Source organism: Acipenser ruthenus, chromosome 4 (assembly GCF_902713425.1).
Source record: "Acipenser ruthenus chromosome 4, fAciRut3.2 maternal haplotype, whole genome shotgun sequence".
In the NCBI taxonomy this organism is placed as follows: Eukaryota; Metazoa; Chordata; class Actinopteri; order Acipenseriformes; family Acipenseridae; genus Acipenser; species Acipenser ruthenus.
The window spans coordinates 100,137,977-100,156,325 of NC_081192.1; the positions used below are offsets into that span (position 1 = coordinate 100,137,977).

At 38.2% G+C, this 18,349-nt stretch overlaps 1 protein-coding gene across 2 annotated transcripts in view; it reads left to right on the forward strand.

Annotated features, from left to right (window-relative positions):
- The first annotated feature begins 5,538 nt into the window (after positions 1 to 5,538).
- LOC117400307 (junctional cadherin 5-associated protein-like) overlaps positions 5,539 to 18,349 on the forward strand; it is a 42,036-nt gene continuing 29,225 nt past the window's right edge. For both annotated transcript variants that reach the window (XM_059023236.1, XM_059023237.1), the window contains exon 1: positions 5,539 to 5,640. The gene's annotated coding sequence lies outside the window, so the exon portion shown is untranslated. The remainder of the gene's footprint in view (positions 5,641 to 18,349) is intronic.

The following is an 18,349-nucleotide window of genomic DNA, read 5'->3' on the forward strand; positions in this document are numbered from 1 at the left end:
CTCTTTTAGTAATGTTCCTTTGTTAACTGATGCATCCTTCAAACGATGAAGAAAATGCTGTATGTTTTTTAGTACTGCTATGAGAAGACCCGTAGCTACATTTTTTCTATGTATTTACTTTTATTTTTAAATCCAACATGGTTTAACACTGAAATATACCTCTAAATGAAGCTGTTGGAAGAATGTTAATATATTGTACAAGTTTACAATACGAAATGGTCTTGGTAGACTATATTTTTAAAGTGCATACTTTATTAATATACTATAAAAACAGAAGAGTTGGCATCAGATGGCAGCTTGTAGGTACATGTGATAGCCTTTAAATCAATTTTTTTTTTTATTTACACAAGAGTAGCTGTTATTTGCTTCTTGCTAATATTGGACTCAGCTCCAAGAATAAGATGCTGTCTCCAGGGTTCAACCAAAGTGCAGCCTCCCTAGCGTCTCAGCAAGCCAACCATCTGGAATGGGCTGGGTGGGGCACTTCGCAGGGCTCATCAGGTCCCCTTCTGTGTTTCATCGACTAGCCCACACCTCAGGGAGGCTGACAGTGATGCTGGCGCTCCAGCACCACTCCCCTCCATCCCTCACCCAAATTCTGATTTATGACAAAAAACTGCACTTAAACTCTTGGACATCAGTAACCTAATGCAGTTGTAGGATTGAAGACAGCTGACACTGCTTTAGGGCATTACATCTAATGGGAATTGTCACTGTCACATAGCTAAACTACAAGGCTCATGTAATGGTGTGACAGAGATCGAATGATTCTTGGTGTTAGATCTCCCTCCCGACCTGAACTAAATGGCAAGACAATTTATTCCTTAGGGTAGGTGGAAGTCGGTCATTTAGGAAGGGGGCGGAGCTATAGTACCCAAACTCAATGACTTGGACGGGAAATGGCGTGGCATCTGAGGATTGGAGGAGCGGATACGCTCGTTAACCTAGGGGTCATGAGCAAGGGTATAAATAGGGGTCGTAGTGTAAGTGATCTGTTCCTTGGTAAATGGTTAGTGTTTCAAACCTACAAGGAGTCTGTGTTGCAGTATCGTGAACCATGAGTTTTGTCTTGTGTTTGTTAGTGTTTGTTAACTGTCGTCTGTTTTTTAATAGACTACCAGTAGCACGATCCGGAACTGTAGCGAAAGCCAGCATAAACCCGGACATCACTTTCACCCCTGTATTTCACGGAGAACTGTAATACACCACTTGCACTTATTCACTATCACTAGGAACTGTGTTTGTGTTTTGTGTTTAGTGTTGGTGTGTAAAACTGGACTTTTGGTTGCGGGTCAAACCTGGATATTTACAAATACCAAGTGATACACACCACTGTATCACTCCATCATTGTTATTTACAGGTATTCGCCATAAGGCTGTGGACATTGTTCAATAAATCAATAAACACCCTTGCACCTGGAAATCATTGTCTGTCTGTTTTGTATCCACTCTGCACTGCACGCACCTGTATTCACTCACCACTTTGCCACAAATGGTAACAGGCCATTCCTCTAGTAGAACCGATGATCCAATATGTACTGTTGCTGAGTTAGCTACAAACTTGATTCTGTTTACAGTAAATCCATGAAACACAAGTAGTGCATGACAGCCATCACAAACAGTTTCATCTTCTCTATTGTGTGCTTCTAAATATACAGTAGCAAGTCTTTTTTTTGCCAATTGAATCTTCAAGTCCAATACAACATAGAATTTTGTTTCTATGTGTTTTCCAAGTAGTCTAGATTATTTTGGCCATTTTAGCTTTTAAACTTGTCATGCAGCTAATTCTTTCAATGTGTTAAACATTAAAGAGACCCTTGAAAGACAAGTTTCATAAGTTGTATTTGAACTGGTTTCAAGTCTTCCTATGATGCTGCATCAGATAACATAACACCTTGCCAGTAAAACAGCCCCAGTTAGGCTGACAGAACTCAATCTCTCGCACTGATGGAGGAAATTACCTAAGTACAGCGTTCAATGGGAAGGATGCCAGAGGCCTGCAGATAAACATGTAAAACGTAGCTCTGTGAACTCATTATATTGTCAGGGTAGGTGTAGGTAGGTGACAATATTTCCATAGATACAGGTTTCGACCTTAGTGTAACTGCTGGTTGCAGATTGGACTGTAGACAGCTGATGGAACTGCTGACAGCCCCAGACTGATATTGGAAAGAGAAGAGGTTAAGTTTTATGGTGCAGATGGAAATATGGCAGGTTTCAAGGAGGAGAAAGCTTGTAACACTGTAGCCATGTTGGATGGTAAACGATCTGTCCAATCGGTCGTTTTGAAGTACAGCTGCTCTGACTTCTCCTTGGTTACACACATACAGTAGGAGTCAGTAGCGGCTAGTGAGGTCAGCGCTTTAATTGGTTAATCTTGCTGGCTATCTTTTTCAGGATCCTGGTCTACTAAACTGGGAATCTACTAAACTGGGACCAATGAATAATTCTATTGGGCTACACAAATTTAGGAAATGTCATAAGCATATCTACTGTATTAAGCAGATTGTACAAATGCTGAATGCAAAAACGTGGTGGCTATGATGCCTTTTATGAGATACTGTACATCCCTTCTAAATGTGATGAATGGTCTGGAATCAACGCATCTGGTTTGTTAATCAATCCCAATTACATTTTAGCATTGCCTTTATTTTGACCTTTTATGTACTTCTAAGATTTCTGCATAATGGCCAATAGGGCTGTGAAACTTATTTCCAATACTCTTTCGAGGTCTCCGAATCGAGATGTCTTTGAGACGTACACGAGTGTTTGACGGCCTCAAAGGAACCTTATGTACTGAACAACTGAGTGACTGGCACCAGGCCAGCATCAACATCAGCTGAGAGCTGTCCTTGGGAGCTCAGGACTCCCTTGCCTTTGTGGGTCTGTCCCATGTAACTGTTCTACACTCTACTGCTGGCGTGACTGAGTGCACGTCCGCCCTTTCCTTATCCCGATGGATCAGCCACAACCTCCACAGTACATCCGCATTCGGTTACCAATGAGATCTGCAACACGATACTCAATTACCATTGAAACATCTGTATAAGCCATCACAAATGTTCCAGTTGCATCACTGCATAGAATTGTACATCTCATGATGGGATTCAGGTTGAAGTTGATTTACTGCCAGAACGTTCAAAAGGAACCGTTGTCTTGCTGCTTTTTAATATTTACATGCTGTTGGTCAATTTATATGATGGCAAACACTAGGATTCCACATCTACTGTAGCCGGACACTATTGGCTTGTGGATTAAGCTTATGCTGCTTAGTTCTCAACATCTTTTAAGAAACACTTCCTTCTTGACTGGCTTGTGATTAGAGGCACTGTAAAAATATTGGTGTAATCTAAAGTGGTAAGCTTAGGTAACGTTTATGGCTCATGAAATTGTGTCTATCCTGGCATGAATATTTTAAATAAAAATAACCATAAAAATGGCTGCAAATTCATAATGAATTCTAACTGAATACCAAAGGAATAGCATCTGAATATCTTATGTGCTTCCTCTGAGTTCTGAAGTCATTCATTATGAATTCAACCCTGTTAATTCATGTGGATTTAATGACTCGTATTCATTCCATGTTCCTTTGTAACAAATTATGCTGATCACATGTATAAAGCATGAATTAACACCTGAGGCATTTAAGGGATATGACTTCTGATGGTCTCTGTCTACCTCCTGGTGGTTGAACCCCCTCCACATGCACTATACAATGAAAACAATATTTTGGTGACACCATAATAACACACAAAAGTGGTTATGTTCAATATTATAAGTAATGTCCCCATTGGAAGCTATAAGCAGCAACTACACTTATAATGTTGTTGAGCATGTAGATCTCACACTCAGAATGTCAATGACACTCCCAACTTGCTTAGAGGTAGCCACTGAACACTTGTTGTGGTTGATTAGATTTGGTTAATAAAGCACTTTGAGGAATAGTGAATTCTAGTATGTCAGGTTTTCAATGGCTGAAGAGAAGAAAAATATACTTCAAAGCATTGATTGCAATTTGCATGAAGATGTGTTAAATATGAGCATGACACAATGCTGCAGTATGCAACTAAAAGGGAAATCGCAAGATTTTTAACTGTGCTCTCAGCTTCTGCCACATTTGTTTGCAGATCATAAGATCATTAAATATCATCAAATGATTAAATCCAGCTATCATTATACGTACAGTGTCAATCTTTCAGTTCAGTGCCTGGCAATAAAGCAATCTCTTCCAGTTGCAATGGCCTTGCCCTTCAAATATGCAATACCTGGTACTGAGTTTGTTATGGATTGTAACATATGGGATATAGTGTATACACTGTAACTAGGAGGAAGCATTTTAAACAAGACCAGGGGATCGGGATTCAAACAGACACAAAGCAGATATTTCCATTAGAAGTGAAGGAGTGCTTTGAGCCAAGTTTCTCATGGATAAAGATTACACATTTTACAACTCAAAGTATTTTACCTTGCATCAACTAATGTCAATGTATTTTTTAAAATATGAACTGTTCATGACTTGAACGTTCATGGGATTCTGGAAGCCCATTGGTGAAAATGTCCTGGACTGCATTGTGAAATACATTGGCTTCAATACTGGTTCATTCTCACTATAGAGAAATTAGGAAGATTTTCAGCATTTCTATGAGCTTCTCATCCCACTAAACAAGCACAAAAATTAGCATCTCCATCACAATGGCTTGTTCGACACAACTAGAAGATGTATTCAGCATTTTTTAATGAAAAAAGGAAATCAAATCATGTCATGTCATGGTGTAAGGGCAGTGGATATGCTGGCTTGTGTAAAAGACATTCATAAGTTATAATGTGGCACTGTAAATATGAACTCTACCTGCGTGTCATGCTGTTTTTACCATATTCTCTCCTCCTGTGATGGTTTATTTACGTATTTATTTATTTTACTGCATTCTTTAATTGATCCCATTATGTCAGTGCTACATTTTTTTCAGGACTGATATAGGGGGAAAGGTTTAACTCATACAGACAGCAGTTTCTAATTACAGAAGAATACTTTTTATGCTCCGACTGTTACTTGAACATTAATTAATTTATTTTCTTTCGATTAAGCTGGCATTTTCTGGCATGTATATGCCATTAAAAACATAAATAATAATTCTAATGGTTGGAGGCTGGTCTGGTTCGCTCTGAAGCAGGCAGCGCATGTGGTTCTTTTGAGATTGTTCTCTTTTCTGTCTGTCAGTATCTGGCATGAAATTCCACACATGCTTTTAATTTAGGAAGGAGCACAGGATTACGTTATCTTACTCCTCTGGAATGTTCCACCGTTACTTCGAAAGTTGGCCCAGATGTAATTAAGTAAGTGGGTAACGGACGTGTGAAAATGTGTGTGTAAAACTGCTTCATGGAGTCGAGCACTGTCTAGGAACATCACGGGGGGGGGGGTTGAATTAGTGAAGAGAGCACATCTACCAAATCCAGCCCTTCTCCCCTGGCTCCAGCAGCCCAGTGGTTAAATGAACACAGTGCACATTCAGAGTACAAAATATAAGCTGCTAGGAGAGACACACTTGGGGATTTAAAGGAAGCACACAAGATAAGGTTCTAGGGGATTTTTCCAGCTGCTTTTTTAGCAGAGACCAATCTCCTCAGTTTGCATCTGAGGTAAGGGTTTTTTTTTTTATTGTTTTGAATGGAAAATGTTTATGCCAGAGCTATAAATATACACATAGTTTAGCCATATGTTCTGGGTGATTGTAATGACTGCTAAGTAACTGTAACAATTTGGTTAAATCTCTCTCTCTCTGGTTTCCTTTTTTTACACACAAGCTTGTGTGCATAAAAATGGCCTTGTTTTATGGAGAGCGGTGAATACCTACTGGTAGACTGTGGCTTGCAGCCTGTGAGTCAGAACTGGGAGTTGGGCCAACTCGTTTATGTTATTACGGATTGAAATCAGCATCATGTTTTTTTAAAGAAAGGTACTGTGGGTTTCAGTGTTTTCTAACAGCAATCAGGATGATGGTGCAGGAATATTATGCTTTTGATACAGTACCTCTCTGAGAACTATTCAAATGAGAGGCATTGTATTAATTATTAAGATGTGGATTTTTTAGAACGCTGGCGCTGTAACATTTACATGACTAATTCTTGATTTGTTTTTAACATTCTGCTTCATGATATGTGTTGTGGATTGGGTGGGTCAGTTAATAGTGATCCTCAACCTGCAAACTCTATTTCACTTGTGGCCCTTGGTAACCTTTAGCTTAGATTTTTTTTATTCCAGATAAAAGAAGAGAGTACTGCATACACCCTTTAAAATTGCTGCTAAAACATGAACAGATGAGCAGGGAAAGGAGACGTCACTGGGCCTTGAAATAGTAATTATGAGTGTTCCTTGAGATGCTGGAAGAATGTGGAATAAAGATAATCTCTTATTCTCTTAGTCTTCACGTAATTCACAGACATGTTTCAAAGCACATGCTAAAGAAGTCCAGGAAGTATAATGTGACTTCAATGAGGTTCAAAACTTCTGTGTTTGTTTGTTTTCCATTGAAAACTGGCATCGCTCTTCATAACAGATTTGAATGTAGCCCTTTTGTTGCAATGTAAAACCTGGATATGACTCAGCTAGTGCTTAAGCAGGATTGTCCTATGTATTTTGAATCTTATCAAACAACTCAATTGGGATAAGTATACCTTTTAGACTCTTGTGTTTTAAAACACATATTTCAGATCTTACCTTCATTAGTGAATATTTATATTCCACCAATTCTATATATTTGTTAAATCATTTCCAATACTTCTCTATGTCAAGTTTTTGTTTTAAAATGGATGTGAATGAATATGCAAAAATCCTTTAGATGGTTCACATTATCTTGTAATGCCTGTCAGCTGCAAACTACTGAGATGTCCAGAAATGACTTCAGCAAATCCCTCTGCCAGATGTAACAGGGTGACCTCACACACCACAAGCAAGCGTCTTAACCTCTATGCAAAAGAGCCGGGCTCGTCTGTATTCGTGGTTTTAGAGCTTTTATTACTGTCTCATCACCGACACATGACAGAATCCGTTACAACAGGGCATCACACAACACTGCCTGTTACGCTGAGAAGAAATAATACCTTACAAAAATGTTCTATTGGTGTTACACCTTGTAACACCAATGGTATTATTAAGACCTTTTCTGTGTGGTTTTGTGGTTGCAATGAAAAGCCTCCGATTGACTGTGTGAATGATACTCTGCCCCACAGTTATGGTAGGTTTCCAATTGAAATTAGATATTGCATCTACATTGTCTCAATGTCATCCTTCCTAAATGACACCTCAATTAAGACTATGTAAATCTTCTATTTATAAGTATCAACAATTTGCCTGAAAACGGTATGTTTAATAGGAGTATAGTTCTGACTTCACTGCCTCATACATGGACAGCTGGCTGAAGAAATACAAACTTTTACTCCAAGTAAATTAAACTAAATGCTGCAATTTGAAATCAGATCCATGTTAAGAGAGAAGATTTTTTAAAAATCAGACTTTGTTTCTTTAAACACCCTTTCTAAAGTAATTCTTTTGTTTGTCGAGTAGAATTTCAGCTGTAATTGCTCCTTTGAAGACACGGTAGCTAAATCATTTGTTTACTTGAATTGGTTTTTTATAGTTGTGTTATTGCATACTGATAATTTATCTTGTAAGTGAGATGTCTATATCAAGGGTTCAATAAAATTAGGAAAAAAATACAGTAAGAGATCTTATCACGCTAAAAAGAAGTGTTCTACTTGATTCCATTTTGTCAATGACTTATTGATGTTAGGTTATTGATGTTAGGTCATGTTTCTGAATGATTAAAATCAAAGGTGTTTTCTATTATTATTTATTTCTTAGCAGACGCCCTTATCCAGGGTAGTATAGTAGTGCATAGTATAAGCATGGAAAAAGCATGTTTACTGGGAAATTACTATTCTGTTATTGCATGATATATTGACGTAAGGTTGTTCCGCATGTCATCTTACTGGGTTCAGTTAAACTTGTTAAAAGCGACACCTCTGACTGGCTCTGTCATTTACCCTTATGACTAGTATATAAACAAATGAGCAACAATAAATACCTAGTCGTTGCAATGCATTGTTATAGTGTGCAATGTGGATGAATTAGTTAGTAAAGAAATGTCTACAGGGAACTCAAGCAAGCCATGCAAATCAATCATTTCACTGAAGCATTGTTAAGGGCACTACATTGTGAGTCTTCCTTGGTACCATGCTGTGGCCTGACACGTAGCACTCCCCTTATATAAACCAGGCGGTATGCCTGCCTCGTGCTGTTGTTTACATTGAAGAGACAGCAAAGCCAAGCCTGTGGCTGTGAGGTTATAGGAAGAGGCATTACACATAGTGACGAGCAAATACTGTGCCCTTAATGTCAGCCTAGAAATGGCAAAACGGCTTCTTCCTTTTTAGAGACATTGCTTCCATTGTGCTTCCTTATAATGCACACAGTCACCATGTGATTAAATTTGATTTGAGGCCCAATTCTACTTATTATATGTTTTTGTGGGAGAAATTACAAGACTTAGGGTATGTTGAGCAGCATTTGTTTCTACAGAATGTAATCAAATGAATCAGTGCAAGGATAAAAGTGAATCTGGCCCTTCATTAGTATAAAGAAGGGCATTCTTTGCAATCATGTCACTTTGCAATCAGTTTTTTTCTGTCCACAAAGAGGTTCTATTTGATACAGATTGGTTTGAAAGGTGTTTTGTGTGTGATATTCTTGTTTGCCTTTTGCACGCATGCAGACTGGGGCAGCACTATGTCTCACAAGATTAACATTGTTCTGGTGTAATCTTTTATCAGAAATTTGCAGCAGGGATCTTTGTCTTTTTAATACTTGCTATACTGTACAAGAAAATCCCATGCATAAATCTCTTACAGCAGTGGTGTATTACATGACTTCATAATCCTGACGAGACAAAACCTGATTGTGAAACATGACTTTGTTTTCACATGCAGCATTATAAATAACGCTTATGTAATGGACAGTGTTGTGTGATACACTGCCATTACGGATTCTGTCCTGTCCTTCCGGTGAGATGAGATTAAAAGCTCTTTTGCATTGTGTTTAAGACCCTCACCTGCGGTGGATGAGGTCACCGGTTCACGCCCAGCTTCTGCTGTGTTACATTTACTTTCTGAGAATAGGATATTGACTTTTGTATTTTTAAAGATAAACTATGTCTGTGGTTAAATATGTTTCTTATTCCCAGCCCCCCTGGTTTGCTAAACAGAATGCAATACTGCATTTGTTAATAATCATAATTCAAAAATAAAAAATGTAATTGATTGAAAAAATTATATACTGATTCAACCCATCCCTCCAAATCACCCACTTGCAAACACACACACACACACACACACACATACACAACATGTGTACAAACTAGATTAAGCCAAACTACAGTACCTTGTTTGGGACATGTGAGCTTATAACAACACAATATAATGAGATGCAACATTTAGATGCAAGACATTAGTTAGATATTTGAGTAATCCATTGCACTGCATGCATGTGCTTTGTTAAATATTAGGGAGACTTGTGAAAAGACTGATAAAGAAACCACTTCCGTTGTGTTGCACTGTCATGCAGCATGTTTTCTCTTGTAGTTGAATGCCTTTTATGTATCTTCTGTCCTCTGTGAGGGTGTAGAGGGTGTCTGTTCTTTTATGTATCTTCTGTTCTCTGTGAGGGTGTAGAGGGTGTCTGTTCTTTTATTTTTGCAGACAGAGACTGGAGTGAGTATAGGGATTGAAATGCATCTGGGCCAAGGACTGGCTGCACTGAGATGGGCAATAAACAAATCCCTTTCAGTCCTTGGCCAATCCATCTCTTATTTTGTTCATAAAAATTAAACTCATCCGAAAGAAGGCGAGTTTATCTTGAGACCTACGTGCCTCTCAAGGTGTAACAGGGCGGAGCCGGTGCGTGATCCCATGACCACGCGCACCGAAGGTGAGCACCTTAACCACTATGCAAAATAGCCAGGCTTGTCTGCATCTGTGATTATAGAGCCCTTAATCTGGTCTACATGACAAGAGGGCAGAAGTCTTAACACTAGTGCATCACACAACACTGTCCGTTACACTAGGCTATTTACTAGCAATGTTATCTGACCTGAGATATTTACTAGCAATGTTATCTGACCTGAACGAACCAAACTCTTTTGGGCAATTCATATTCCAGGATGAACAGTCAAGCCCTAGCTGTTCTTTTTACAAATTTCCTGGAATATGCTGAATGTCGATGAGGCATTTTGTGATTTAGCTGTCAACCTTGATTTTTTTGAGCACCACAGAAACGAGAAACCTAAAAGATGCAATAACACTCTTAATGAAAAGCAAGGTAGGATTAGTACAGTTTTCCCGGAGGCAATAGCCGTTGCTGTTCTCTAGTGAGTTACAAGACACAGCTGGACTGCAGATTAGGGCTGTTTACAAAGGAAAAGGGAGGCGCCGAGTCTGCTCATAACTCATAAGTTATTTTAATCTAAACCTTTGGAAAGAGCCAGTGCCAAAATAACATTATGAATAGTCAACATGGCTAACACAGGGTTGTTTGCATTCAGCTCCAGAGCTTGCATTTAAGCACACAGCCCTTTGAAACTCTCCTGCACAGCCAAACAGAAAGCCATCCATCCTTCATCTCCACTTACTTCACTGCCTCTGCGTCCTTGCCAGAAACTGGGTGCAAATTACAACATGTGTATACTTGTGAATCCATCAACGTGGCCTGTACGGTACCTACCCTTAAGGAAATGAAAAATATGAAGTGTGTTAATATGTTTTTAGTATACTCATTTATAGTATATTCTCTTTAAGGGTGCTATTAGGGAAGCCATCTGTCCTAGTTTTCCTTTTCATGTAAATGACCCAATGTTCTTCCTTCAAGCAAACTTTATAATATTGATACTAATATTTGTATTATTATATTTCCAGCAAACCTTAAGTTTTATAATTACAACTTACAGTATTTATTCACATTTAAGCATATTGTAATCGTGTCTTGGTTGAGAAGCCAACACTGATGAAATAGGCGAAGCAGCTTTCAGAGGCCCACCATGGAGCATTACATCCCAGGATGCTTTTACTTACTTGGCACCAGGATCTTATCATTACGGAAGAGGGATAGATAGCTTTCCTGTTTATAGACCTAATATACTGACCTTGCTTTACAGTAGCTCCCATGTATGCTTTATATCCTCATCTGCTTGTGGATATCCTATATACATACATCAATACTGAAAGAAAAGCAGCACATCTTGCAGTCGTTCTGCTTAGGAAAAGAAAAGCCGTTGCAAACGTGAAATTTGGATCCTGATAAGAGAACAATGCCTGTGTTATGATTCGGAAACAGTTGCAGGAAACTGGGGTGAGTAATTCTGAAAGCAGGTTATGGATAAGGTTTTCCTGGATGCATTTTGCATGCAGTTCAGGCCTTTTTATAAGCACGGTAGAAATGTATTTGAAAAATTAAGGGTCATTCTGGCTTGAAGTGGCTATTCATGGCTGTGAATTAAAGACCCCTCTTGTCTAATGATTTTGTTTTAGTGTTTCAAAAGCAATTCATTGTTAACAAAGTGTGTGTCAGTCCAACGATGAAAGGAGCAGTGGTCATGTCTATAAAGCCGAAGAGAATGTTTAGTCTCTTGGTTAGGTTTTTAGATCCAGCACCATTTAGATAAATTGTATAGATGGCAATGTCTCATTACAAAAACAATTAATAAATTAATAAGCACAAACAACAGATCGATATTCTATGCATTAGGACTCAAGTGCATTTATTGGCATGATGATGCATATGGATATTTTTTCCCTGATAGAATATAATAGATACTTCACACAAAACACAACAATGTCATGTATGGCACTGTCAAAGTTATCTGATTAGAGGACATTCGAGGCTGTGCAGGGATGTGCCGAGATAGTAACTGTTTATCTCAACTTTAGCAGGTGTTGAATGGAGTCAATCTGAAGCACAGCTTATGTTTACACATGTTTGGTAACAGTAGTCTGCACAACCATAGGAGAAACCATCCAGCAAGGAGCTACTGTTTTGGGTATATTGGGTGTGTTTTTTCTTTTTGAAAAAATGTGCAAATGACAATTTGGAGTAAAGAGCTTTGAGAATCCAGCCTGTATACTGTAGTATCACATGGTAGCATTTGTTAATTTTTTTGCTTTTTTTTTGTGTATCCTCCAGTATCCTAAAGTGCTCTTTGATATGTTTGGCGCATGGACACTCAGAACAGGCACCTGAAGAAGTTGAGCTTCACTGTAAACATTGTGTTGTAAAATGGTGGATCATGGAGCGACGTGGTTCGATGCCAAAATCGAGGCATAATTAAAATCATTCAAGAACTTCAGAGCTCAAAAAGAAATGCACACATCCCATACGGAAAATAAATATATTTTTAATATATGGAATGATATATTTTTTAAACCTGAAATGTATTTATAATATATATTTTTAAACATGACATGTTGCTTAAATATATTTATAATATACTATAAATGTATTTTGTAAATCAACATTCACATTTATACATTTTATTTTTCTAAATTATATTCAAAATACATTGTAAAATATGTTGTAAATAAACATATTCACATTAATATATTTAAAAGTGTATGCAGTGTTTTCAAACAATATATTTATATATTGCATATAATGGGAGACCGCGACGGTCAGGTAGCACTAAATTTAAAACAAGAAGGCTTCATAAGTTTATCCATGTACAGCAGATAAAAACACAAACACTGTGATTTTAATTCGGTAACTAAGTTTATTCTTGACGGAACAAATATGGTCTTTAATCAATCTTTCTGCAGATACCGAAGTGTTACAGATACCTCATAAAAAATAACTGGGCTAAGCCTAGTATTTAGAAGAAAAAAAAGAGAGGTCAGTAACAATATATTTAAACTGTATGCCCACCAATATGAAAAAAAGAATGAAATTGTAAAAATGTATTTCCAGTTTATTAGTGTTTTTTTTTTTACTTTCATAGCTCTACTTTCAGCAACAATTCCATAGCTATTAATGAATTTTTAATTGGAAGCAGCAGTTTTTTGTAACGTCTCATAGTTTCAGAAGAACAATGTTAGCAGGTCTACAGAGAAGCAGCCCAAACACCTGTTGTAATGCAAACAGCCTTTTAGCATATGTTGAAAGCTTTTCATTTTTGTACGTGAGTGTTTTATATACACTGAATTTTTACAAAATGTTGATATATTCCGTTATGTTTAAAGATAGTAGTTATTTTTAAGTGAAATTGCGGAATTCCATTCCTTTCTTATTTATTTGCTTCATATCTGTTTGGTGGAACACATGCAAAATACGGTATGTGTCCAGGCACTTTACATTATGTAATATATTGTGAATACTTATATAATACATGTTTAGTAAATATATTGAATAATACATTTCTAAAAATATGTGGTGTGGACATAGCCTAAATTATGTTGAACATCAGAATCATTCATACAGATTTTTACTGTAAGGTGTATGTAACAAAAATCATTCTCCTTTTTTATTTCTGTTTTGAACTTCCTGAACTGTACCAGATATTAAAAATCCCTTCGTCTATTCTTTCTATTTCTCAACAAACTGGTAGTGTGATACAGTGTACATGGTTGGTATTCAAGGCTTGTTGGCTTAATCTGATTGGTTTACATGAACAAGGATGGCACTGAGAATTCCAAGGACAGAGATAGCATTGTCCTCATTTAAAGGACTACCAGCAGTGTTTTAATATTAATGATACTGCACCTAACAATCTAAGCAAAGATATACAGTAAAGCAGTTATATTTATGGGGCTTTTAAACAAAGCCCTTACTGTTTAAATGCAATCTTTCACTTTCAAAAGTCTTTTCTGTCAAGACAGGAAGATGATGTCACCTTTTTTATTTCCCCATTACTAAGACATGATCTATCTCATTTCATGCCACAGAAAGGGGTTTTTAAGTCAAGCAGACCAATGGTTTCATCGGGCTGCTTGACCACTAGTGATTGGCAAACATTATTATCATAATGTCTATCTGCCTAACAGGGGCTTCACATACAGCAAGGTGTGAAAACATTGGGTAAGGTGGAAATAGGAATAGTTCCAAATTGCTTCTGTAGTTTTGATTTGTTGTGCTATGAAATCAAACCACTGTAATTGAAAATCTTGAAAAAGTGTCAAAATAGGCAAATTAGTGATTGTCTAATTTAATTAATGACTCTAATAGGCCGCACATGCAATTATTTTCAAAACTGTAAGAGAAAATAAACACATTGCCACAAATGATAAAATGCATTAGATGTTTTAGAAGTTGTTTAAGATGCCTAATTAAAGCACAAAGTGGTCTAACGTTTTCACACAAGTTCCTATTGTTTCCATGTCATTGTCATTACTGACTGAAAGTTGAAATTCTCACACCCTGAGGTTTTCATGCAGGTAGGTATATAAAGGATATAAATGACAACTCTGGAGGTGCTCTAATACATTTGCACACTAATATATATATATATATATATATATATATATATATATATATATATATATATATATATATACACACACACACACACACAAATGTGTTATATAACTTTAAAATTAGTTATTATAGTTTTTTCCCTCATTGTGACAAATTCATCTTATAACTCATTGCCAGTGCAGCACATGACTCAAGGATTGCTGCTGTAGCTGTCTAGCACCAGATGTTTATTATCTCATCTCATTTAAATGCCTCTGGGGGGGTGTGTTCACCCCCTCCCTTCTGCACAGCTATGCCTGGTACCACCAGTGTGTGCTGGCATCAATAATAACCTGCCCAAGCATCACTCAGTGCTCTGGAAAACAAACTCTTTTCACAGAAGCCTAGTGCCTGCAGCAGGTTTGATAGTTTACAGACTGGTGTGCAGCATTATTTTTTGATCCAGCTGTAAAATCTGTCTTAATCTGTTGCAGATTGCTGTAGATTAAGTGGATTTTTTTTAGTTGTTTACATAATAACAGAGCAGGTCGGAGAAGCTGAAGGCAGATCGGACGTGTTTTTGCACTGAAATGTTGTGGTAAACTTGCTTGATTCCATGTGAGTGAATTCACAGAACCTTTTTAGAGGATTGTGAACTTGTGAATGGGGCTTAAAGGTTATGAATGAAGGTAAACATGGAATTAACAACTCTGTTACCCTATAAGGATGTTACCGTGGTTCAAAGTTACCGTGGCTAATTGTTTAACATATTTCCTTCTCCATACATGTCTGCACATGCCATATCATTCTAATTTAAGTTACCTCAGCAACTCTACTTATTCCACAGTCACCGCCAGTAAACTGTTTTAACATTATTAAACACATTTCATTCTCATATGACATTTCAATTATACAGGGCTGCATTTATTCAAAGGGTCATACTGCAAATATCCCCAATGCACACACAAGCTGTTCCACACACATCCAACTCTACCAATCTGAATGAACCATGACCTGGAGGGCGAAGTGGAGTGAAAGCTTAACTTCAGGTCTCATGCAATCCTCTGAAAGACTGACAGCAACCGTCCCAGTTAATGTGATGCTAGCTTTTCAATTAGATTTTTTAAATTTTTGTCAATGTGCAGTACAACGATGATTGTACTGCTTTGAATGAAGACTAACCATCTGAAAAATGCACTTATGAGTATGGTTAAGAAAACAACCACATGAAAGGCTTATTGAGAGCTAGATGCCTGCAATGTGATTTTTGCTACTCTCTAATAATAACTGAGCTCCCTTAGTTGCGCTCAACGCAAATGAATGGCCTTGCGATCGTTATCGTGAAGGCTTTTCATTAATATTACAAGGCCACATACTGTTTAATTTGAAGGTTTCGAAGTGCAAGAGAAGATTTGGACCATTAAAAGTCTGAATGAATCTAACTCATTGGTCGCTTAGCTCACTGGATCCTTACCCCAGGTGTTCCTCTGTTGGCATTGATGTATACAAGAAATTAAGTGCACAGTCTGCGGGCTCCCGAGTGGCGCATCCAGTAAAGGCGCTCCTCGCAGGATGTGCCCTATAGCCTGGAGATCGCTGGTTCGAGTCCAGGCTATGTCACAGCTGACCGTGACCGAGAGTTCCTAGGGGGCGGCGCACAATTGGCTGAGCGCTGTCCGGGTAGGGAGGGCTTAGGTCGGCAGGGGAATCCACGGCTCACCGCGCATCAGCGACCCCTGTGGCCGATAGGGCGCCTGTGGCTCTGCAGCGGAGCCGCCAGATCTGTGTTGTCCTCCGGCACTATAGGTCTGGTAGCATTGCTGTGGATCTGCAGTGCGAAAAATGACGGCTTGGAAGGAGCACGTTTCGGAGGACGCGTGTTTCAGCCTCCGTTTCCTGAGTCGGCGGGGGGGTTGCGAGCGGTGAGCCGGGGATACAGATAATAATTGGGCATGCTAAATTGGGGTGAAAACCGGGGTAAAAATAATTGGCGACGACTAAATTAAAAAAAAAAAAAAAAAAAAAAAAAAAAGTGCACAGTCTGCACCTGTATTCTGTAAAATGTAAAATGAATTGGTAATGCCATAAAAAATAAACCATGAAATAACACATGTGATGCATCAAGCTCGTGCAGAGGCTGAAGACAAAGACTTCTAGAACAATTTGGGAAAGGTCAGGTATACTGTTTAAGACTGATTCGCCAATACCATTTAGGGAAGGTGGCTAATCCTCACAGCTAGAATTATGGCAATCCTCCAATTAAAAATAAATCAGTAAAGCTTAATTACACCAGGGCCTCGCATTCTTTCAGAAAGTGTAATACATTTCAGTACGTATCTGTTTTATACAAACTTTTACTTTTCTTGTTTCCAGTGTGTTGACCTATCATGTATAAAACTGCAGGACGGGGTGCAGTCAGATAATATTACCGGTCCTGTTTAGACAGGTGGAGGCCACTATTTGAGATGAGTTGTGGGAAAGCCTTCCCATTCCCTGCAGCTTGTTTAGTTTAGGATGTTCTGTGGTAAGATATGCAAACGTTTGGGGCTTAAAGAGTCTCTAACGAGTTCACAAAATAAGTTGGGAAATCCTGAATAGTCCCAACAAATGACAGTCTTTTCTCAGTTCATTCTTTCCAAAGGGTTGCAAAAGCACAAGTTTATAATTACTATAAACACAGGTTTGAGTCAGTTTGCTTACAGAAACACACTTTAATTTTGGCAGTAGTATTCAGGGGTCATTATGAAATTCATGTTCAGTAGTAATATACTAGCAAATTACTCTTAGTCTTCCAGAGAGCCCATACCAAATACGCGTATTATCTGCATAGCAGAGAGGCAGTAAGGTGAAGTTATTTGGGCATTTCGAATCCCACAGAGCATCATTAGCTCCCTTGCTTTTTTCGCATCTAGTTCTTGCTGTAAGAATTCTACTTTGCCAGATCAGGATGTAGGTATGGATTTTATAGTTGAAATGATTGTTTTCTATAAGGAGGAACACATCTGCAATACAGCTGTAATCTGTAGGACGCATTTTTGTGTAAATGGGCCATTAACATGCACATACAGTGAGCATTGTTGCTGTGCAGTTCTGGCTGCCCATGGTGACCCTTTACCCTATTGACAGTGTTATGAAACATGCTTCTAATTTGCTGTCCAAACCCTATTTATATTGTAAACTATTCCAGGTTGATGACAATTTAGCTAGATCTCAAATTAGATTAATTAAGTTTTAGGTTCAGATTGGACAATGATCACAATATAACTGCTATTCAGAGAGCTTCTGCCTACAAGATTGGAATAGCTGTGCTCTAAATTGAGGAGATGCTCTTCTGTTCTAGTAGCATGTCATGGACATATGTACTCATTAAACATTTATTTATAGAAGTATAGAGCCAGTGACATCTAAGTCATAGCTGTGCATTTCCAGCAATACAAGAAGAAGCTTTACCCTCAATACCCGTCCACTAGATGGCGCTGGCTCTTGCCTGTATAAAGACACTTTTGGCTGATGCCGTCTGGGTTACATATGTGTTTGCAATCAACTATAGAACAGAAGAAGGCTGTATAGGAGGCTGTGTGGTCCAGTGGTTAAAGAAAAGGGCTTGTAACCAAGAGGTTCCCTGTTCAAATCCCACCTCAGCCACTGACTCATTGTGTGACCCTGAGCAAGTCACTTAACCTCCTTGTGCACCGTCTTTCGGGTGAGACGTAGTTGTAAGTGACTCTGCAGCTGATGCATAGTTCACACACCCTAGTCTCTGTAAGTCGCCTTGGATAAAGGCGTCTGCTAAATAAACAAATAAAAGAAAAAATGACTGATTCTAATAAGAACCACTGACAATGAGATTGCAAAACGCAT